The sequence below is a fragment of the Saccostrea cucullata genome, unplaced genomic scaffold (genome assembly GCF_032062105.1).
Source record: "Saccostrea cucullata isolate Sc308-1 unplaced genomic scaffold, CSIRO_AGI_Scuc_v1 ctg7809, whole genome shotgun sequence".
Lineage (NCBI taxonomy): Eukaryota > Metazoa > Mollusca > Bivalvia > Ostreida > Ostreidae > Saccostrea > Saccostrea cuccullata.
Genome location: NW_026930594.1, coordinates 34,758 through 42,909, shown reverse-complemented (window position 1 = coordinate 42,909; position 8,152 = coordinate 34,758).

Genomic DNA, 8,152 nt, shown 5'->3' with positions numbered 1-8,152 from the left:
ACTAGCACCAATATAGAATAAATCATACCGATTAATCAACATCACTACAATATGAGGACGTAAAAATAGGATAAAACATCCTTTAGCTGTTTAGTCCAGCAATAAGCCACTAAATTGTTTTTGATGTACCTTCAAACGTTCTTGATTCCCACTTTTCACGTTATGACTGACTTAGTGCTTCTTGATACCAAAACAATTTTTCTATTACCTATAATTTTGACTTTAGGTTGAATTCGTCAATTTCATGCTTGCGAAGTTGTGTCAATGTACGTGTGCATTACGACCGCTCCGGGCTACTTTCGTTATTTCTAACCAATGAAAATTGTCCTTACTTTTCTGTTGCGTCATGCAATTTTATTGCACGCATCACTGAATTGTAGAACACACATCACAAGATTTCGAATATACATCACAAGATTATCGAACATACATCACAAGATTTCGAATATACATCACAAGATTATCAAACATACATCACAAGATTTCGAATATACATCACAAGATTTCGAACATACATCACAAGATTATAGAATATACATCACAAGATTTCGAATATACATCACAAGATATTGAATATACATCACAAGATTTTGAACATACATCACAAGATATTGAATATACATCACAAGATTATAGAATATACATCACAAGATTTCGAATATACATCACAAGATTTCGAACATACATCACAAGATTATAGAATATACATCACAAGATTTCGAATATACATCACAAGATATCGAACATACATCACAAGATTTCGAATATACATCACAAGATTATCAAACATACATCACAAGATTTCGAATATACATCACAAGATTTCGAACATACATCACAAGATTATAGAATATACATCACAAGTTTAAGAATATACATCACAAGATATTGAATATACATCACAAGATTTTGAACATACATCACAAGATTTTGAATATACATCACAAGATTTCGAACATACATCACAAGATTTTGAATATACATCACAAGATTTTGAATATACATCACAAGATTTCGAACATACATCACAAGATTTTGAATATACATCACAAGATTATCAAATATTGCAACGTTTGACATGCCATACAAGGTCAAGGTCAAAAGGTCAAGGTTCGTGGTATCCAATGAAAGGCCTTGCCACAAAAAATACACATTTGAAGTATAAATGTCCTGGTATATATTGTTCAAAAGATATGGCCAAAGTAAAAGTCCAAATTCTTTATGTAAAAGTGGGTCAAACATCAAAGTAAAGGTCAAAAGGTCCAATTTCGTGATACCCAAAAGAAGGTCTTTTCTCTAGAAATACACATGTGAAATAAGAATGTCATAGCTCTACTAAATCAAAAGTTATGAACAAGGATAAAGTTTTTGCGAACAAACAGTCAAAGAGACAGAGAGACAGACGGACACGACGAAAACTATATGTCCCCGAAACTTCGTTTACGTGTGTATAATTAAAATAAATTTAAAATGCACCCAGCCGGTATCGAACTCACAACTCTTTGGTTGTAAGGCATACGTTCTAAACACTACGTCAAGAGTTCAAACTTCCTGATTGAACAAGACAGTAATCCGTACTTAATAGTTTTGAGAAATACGATTGGTATATAATAAAATTGCAGATTTTCTGTAAAAACAAATTATTTCGATTTGTATAAACTTTGAACAAATTGAGTTAATAATTCAAAGCCTAGGATGAATAGAACTGCCGTGTCTATACTTTGTTTACAAAAGGCAACAAATGTCGCGTTCAGTTTGACAGATTATGTTGAAGTTATAGGTGACATAAATAAAAGCATAAGTATAGTAGCTGTCCTTTTCCCGTTTCACAATGTACAATGATGAAAAACATCAAAGTTCAGGTTAGCAAACTGGCCCTTTAGAGCCCCTAGGTCCCTGCAGAAATCTGTCAAGGGATACCTCCTCAGACCCCTTACCCATCCCCAGTGATAGTTTGTTCAGGAGGCCGGCAAGGAATAAAATATGAATGCTAAAAATATGCCCCACGCACTTGGCACCACCAAGTGGTGCAACTAGAGCCCCATTTAGGAAGAGGGAAATTGTAGCCCTAGGGCCCCTCTACCTTGCCCCAATAATCATTTGATGAACACTTCAAGTATAAGGTGTATAATAGCTGTCCTTTTCCCGTTTCACAATGTACATTGATGAAAAACATCAAAGCTCAGGTTAGCTAACTGGCCCCTTTCAGCCCCTAGGACCCTTTGAAATCCTGACAGGGGATACCCTCTGAAACCCTTAACCATTCCCCGGTGATAGTTGGTTCATCTGCCAAATAATCGAGGACAAATGAATGCTTGAAATATGCCCCACGCACTTGGCACCACTTGGTGGTGCCACTACAGCCCCATTTTGTAGTTGGGATATGATAGCCCTAGGACCCCTCTACCTTGCCCCAATAATCATTTGATGAACACTTCAAAGATAAGGAGTATAATAGCTGGCCTTTTCCCGTTTCACAATATACAATGATAAAAAAACATCAAAGTTCAGGTTAGCTTACCGGCCCTTCCCAGCCCCTGGGGCCCTTTGAAACTTTGACAGGGGATACCCCCTAAGACCCTTAACTCATCCCCAGTGAAAGATGGTTCAGGTTCCCAGAAATGGAGGACAAATGAATGCTTGAAATATGCCCCACGCACTCGGCACCACTTGGTGGTGCCACTACAGCCCCATTTTGAAGGTGGGAAATGATAGCCCTAGGACCCCTCTACCTTGTCCCAATAATCATTTGATGAACACTTCAAAGATAAGGCGTATAATAGCTGGCCTTTTCCCGTTTCACAATATACAATGATGAAAAAACATCAAAGTTCAGGTTAGCTAACCGGACCTTCCCAGCCCCTGGGGCCCTTTGAAACTTTGACAGGGGATATCCCCTAAGACCCTTAACTCATACCCAGTGAAAGATGGTTCAGGTTCCCAGAAATGGAGGACAAATGAATGCTTGAAATATGCCCCACGCACTCGGCACCACTTGGTGGTGCCACTACAGCCCCATTTTGAAGGTGGGAAATGATTGCCCTAGGACCCCTCTACCTTGCCCCAATAATCATTCGATGAACACTTCAAAGAGAAGGCGTATAATAGCTGGCCTTTTCCCGTTTCACAATATACAATGATGAAAAAACATCAAAGTTCAGGTTAGTTTACCGGCCCTTCCCAGCCCCTGGGGCCCTTTGAAACTTTGACAGGGGATACCCCCTAAGACCCTTAACCCATCCCTAGTGAAAGATGGTTCAGGTTCCCAGAAATGGAGGACAAATGAATGCTTGAAATATGCCCCACGCACTCGGCACCACTTGGTGGTGCCACTACAGCCCCATTTTGAAGGTGGGAAATGATAGCCCTAGGACCCCTCTACCTTGCCCCAATAATCATTTGATGAACACTTCAAAGATAAGGCGTATAATAACTGGCCTTTTCCCGTTTCACAATATACAATGATGAAAAAACATCAAAGTTCAGGTTAGCTAACCGGCCCTTCCCAGCCCGTGGGGCCCTTTGAAACTTTGACAGGGGATACCCCCTAAGACCCTTAACTCATCCCCAGTGAAAGATGGTTCAGGTTCCCAGAAATGGAGGACAAATGAATGCTTGAAATATGCCCCACGCACTTGGCACCACTTGGTGGTGCCACTACAGCTCAATTTTGAAGGTGGTAAATGATAGCCTTAGGACCCCTTTACCTTGCCCCAATAATCATTTGATGAACTCTTCAAAGATAAGGCGTATAATAGCTGGCCTTTTCCCGTTTCAAAATACATGTATTCAATGATGAAAAAACATCAAAGTTCAGGTTAGCTAACCGGCCCTTCCCAGCCCCTGGGGCCCTTTGAAACTTTGACAGGGGATACCCCCTAAGACCCTTAACTCATCCCCAGTGAAAGATGGTTCAGGTTCCCACAAATGGAGGACAAATGAATGCTTGAAATATGCCCCACGCACTCGGCACCACTTGGTGGTGCCACTACAGCCCCATTTTGAAGGTGGGAAATGATTGCCCTAGGACCCCTCTACCTTGCCCCAATAATCATTTGATGAACACTTCAAAGATAAGGCGTATAATAGCGTGCCTTGTCCCGTTTCTCTATATACACTGATGAAAAAACATCAAAGTTCAGGTTAGTTAACCGGCCCTTCCCAGCCCCTGGGGCCCTTTGAAACTTTGACAGGGGATACCCCCTAAGACCCTTAACCCATCCCCAGTGAAAGATGGTTCAGGTTCCCAGAAATGGAGGACAAATGAATGCTTGAAATATGCCCCACGCACTCGGCACCACTTGGTGGTGCCACTACAGCCCCATTTTGAAGGTGGGAAATGATAGCCCTAGGACCCCTCTACCTTGCCTCAATAATCATTTGATGAACACTTCAAAGATAAGGCGTATAATAGCTGGCCTTTTCCCGTTTCCCAATATACAAGGATGAAAAAACATCAAAGTTCAGGTTAGTTAACCGGCCCTTCCCAGCCCCTGGGACCCTTTGAAACTTTGACAGGGGATACCCCCTAAGACCCTTAACCCATCCCCAGTGAAAGATGGTTCAGGTTCCCAGAAATGGAGGACAAATGAATGCTTGAAATATGCCCCACGCACTCGGCACCACTTGGTGGTGCCACTACAGCCCCATTTTGAAGGTGGGAAATGATAGCCCTAGGACCCCTCTACCTTGTCCCAATAATCATTTGATGAACACTTCAAAGATAAGGCGTATAATAGCTGGCCTTTTCCCGTTTCACAATATACAATGATGAAAAAACATCAAAGTTCAGGTTAGCTAACCGGCCCTTCCCAGCCCCTGGGGCCCTTTGAAACTTTGACAGGGGATACCCCCTAAGACCCTTAACTCATCCCCAGTGAAAGATGGTTCAGGTTCCCAGAAATGGATGACAAATGAATGCTTGAAATATGCCCCACGCCGTCGGCACCACTTGGTGGTGCCACTACAGCCCCATTTTGAAGGTGGGAAATGATAGCCCTAGGACTCCTCTACCTTGCCCCAATAATCATTTGATGAACACTTCAAAGATAAGGCGTATAATAGCTGGCCTTTTCCCGTTTCACAATATACAATGATGAAAAAACATCAAAGTTCAGGTTAGCTAACCGGCCACTACAGCCCCATTTTGAAGGTGGGAAATGATAGCCCTAGGACCCCTCTACCTTGCCCCAATAATTTTTTGGTGGACACTTCAAAGAATTGTTCTCTAATTGTTTTTTCTGGATATAATGTAAAATCCAACGTCAAGGTTAGTCTACTAGCCCTCTGCGGTCCTTGGGACACTTTGTAAGTTTGACAAGGGATACTTCCGAAGGCCTTTAATCCATTTCCAGTGATTATTTTGTTCAAGTGGCCAATAAATGATGACATTTAATTGCATGAATTATAGTCTATGCACTAGGCACCACCTGGTGGTACCACTAGAGTCTCGTTCTGATAGCACTAGACAAAGTCCTGGGGCCCTTCTACCTTGCCCTACTTACAATATGGTGGGCACTTTATAAATCATGGGTATAATACCTGCCAGTAATATTAAAAATGCCCTTGGAACCACTTGGTGGCACCACCACCACCTCTTATTACTGATAACGGTTATTAATAGTCTGATAGACCCTCAAAGTTGCCCGGGTAATAATGTTCGAAACATACTTCAACGTAGTTTACACTTGTGTAATATTTCAGTTTACAATCGATAGAGTAACCAATTTTCAGGTTAGCTTATTGGCCCTGTCATATTCTTGAGGTCCCTGAAAGAGTTGAAAAGGTATTCTTCTTGAAATAGTTAACCAATTCTTAGTGCGTGATTGATCAAGTGAACTAAGATGATTGCGTAATTTATCTATATTTTTTTCAGTTTTAAGAAAGCACATTTTTTCTTCAGGTGAGCCGTACTGCCTCCGAGTGTCTGATTTATTCTGTAATTAATTTTCGCATTAATTATCCAATCATAACCCCTTAATTTTCTAAAATAAAGTATTAAAAACAGTACTGCCTCTCAGTACTCTCAGTTCTTTGATGAATTTCCTTATTGGCTGCTAGCTTCTACGGGCTTAATGGCTGCTCCTATTGGCTGCTAGCTTCAGCCTGGTACGAAGCTGCGTTTTGAAGTTAGGGTCCTTTGATTTTCATGAATATTAAAAGAAATAACTGACAAGTACACACTTTCAAGCTTTCGTAAACACCGAGCACAGATTTGTTCTGAGTTGAGTTTGATATATAATGTGTGTATTATATTTTTAAAGTTTGAGTAAAAATATTTTTGTTGAACAACTTTGTGCTGTATGTTTTCTAATTAAAAGTATTGTGATTTTGAACCTCTTCGCTGTCTTCATTTACATGAGATTAACCTCTTTATGACCTGTTTCGAATCACAACAAGCCACGTGGATTTGAATGCCCACGGTAAACGCTAGCAAGCACTCAGTTGAAATGTACTCAGTCGATCATGTATCGGTCAGCATATGGACTTGTTTGGTTAATCTTGTTATAGTGGTTCATTCACATTGCTAGCGTTTTGTGAATAGAAAATTGTATTTGTTGTTGATTGTGAATCTTGAACTTATAACTCGTCTTTGAAAAGAAAATATTATATATCACGGATATTCTTTTTATAGTATCTAATCTAAACGTCTCCGCCCATTTAAATGTAACAGAAAAACCGTAGTCTGATGGAAGGGAAAAGTTCCGGTATCTTTTAGAGCGATGGGTGGTAAAAATCGGCTTATATTTTTTGATATGTTTAACAGTTCATTATGAATGCACTATGATTGTATTAGAAATACTTTGTTATACACAATGAAATCAAACAAAATACCGATTGCTCCTATCTCTCCAGTAAACCAAGGGTGTAAAAAGGGACCACACTACTATACTTAAGTGGAATACTCCTTTACAGAGTGTGTGGGTGTGTGTGGGGGGGGGGGGGGGGGTTGACCGCACAGGAAGACAGTATACTGATTAGAGAGGAACATATGCATGTCAGTTTTCTGGTAACTATAAGGAAAGGTCTTCGATTTGACTCTCAGATGCACAAAATGTTCAGTTTATTTCCACGCCAAAATAGGTAAGCTGTTGAAATTCATCATGTTTTTTCCTGTACAAATTATTTTTAGAGTATCTACTGGCGGATAAAATTGATCAAAACTTCTGTCTCCAAGGTATAATAACTGAGGAGAGCATCATCAAGCATTACATTTTATAATTTTGATTTCGTGGAAAATTCAAAAATTGAGCACACGGAGTTTAAGTCATCTGAATCGATATCTTATGCTTTATGAGTTTTATAATATCAAGAATTTCAAATAAATTTATTGTGCATGCATGCAGATCAGAGGCGTAAAAACATTACAAATATTATCAGATGATGAATCGGGAAAATTGAGTATTGCAATTGAAAAAAAATATATATTTATCTCTTTCTTATTAATTATTTATTTATTTTTGGGGTACGCAAACACCCTGGCTTACCGAAAATCTTCTAGTAACTCTGACTAATTTAAGAAAGTCATATTTAATATTGACCCCCCCCCCCAAAAAAAAAATCATTTAATTCGATAAATAAAAAAAATAATATTTTCAGTGAGAGTAAAATTAAGGAAGGTTGCTGAGTTGCAGGCACGTGTCCAAATCTGTAAATCTGTGTGATTTTTTCCGTGTGAAAAAAATTGTTTCATATCTTCGTACCTATTCATAATTTGTTAAAAGTTGTTATTCAGTAGATGCATTACTTTTATGGATGAATTCAAACTAAATTTAAAGAATCCAAGAAAATTGATAAAATACCTGTTAACCTGTACATGTACATGTACATTGAATCTTACACTTACAGGGTGTTGCATTATCCCCCATCAAAAATTTTTTTTTCTCGTGTAAGGAATGAATAAAATCAGTCAAAAATTATTTTTTCCAAACTTGATTCATAAATTTAACCTCTGTACATGTTTTTTTTTTAAACTGATCTTAATACAAGTACAACTCTCAGACGTACTCTCAGTTGATCAAAAGGTGCACAGGTGTCCTGAGCAATGAAGCGTTACTAATCCCTAACCGTCGTTTTCCTTTGTGAAATTCACAACTTACCCAAGCCACAATGTGTATTCAAACCGTAATTAGGGCTTCAACAAATGATGCAA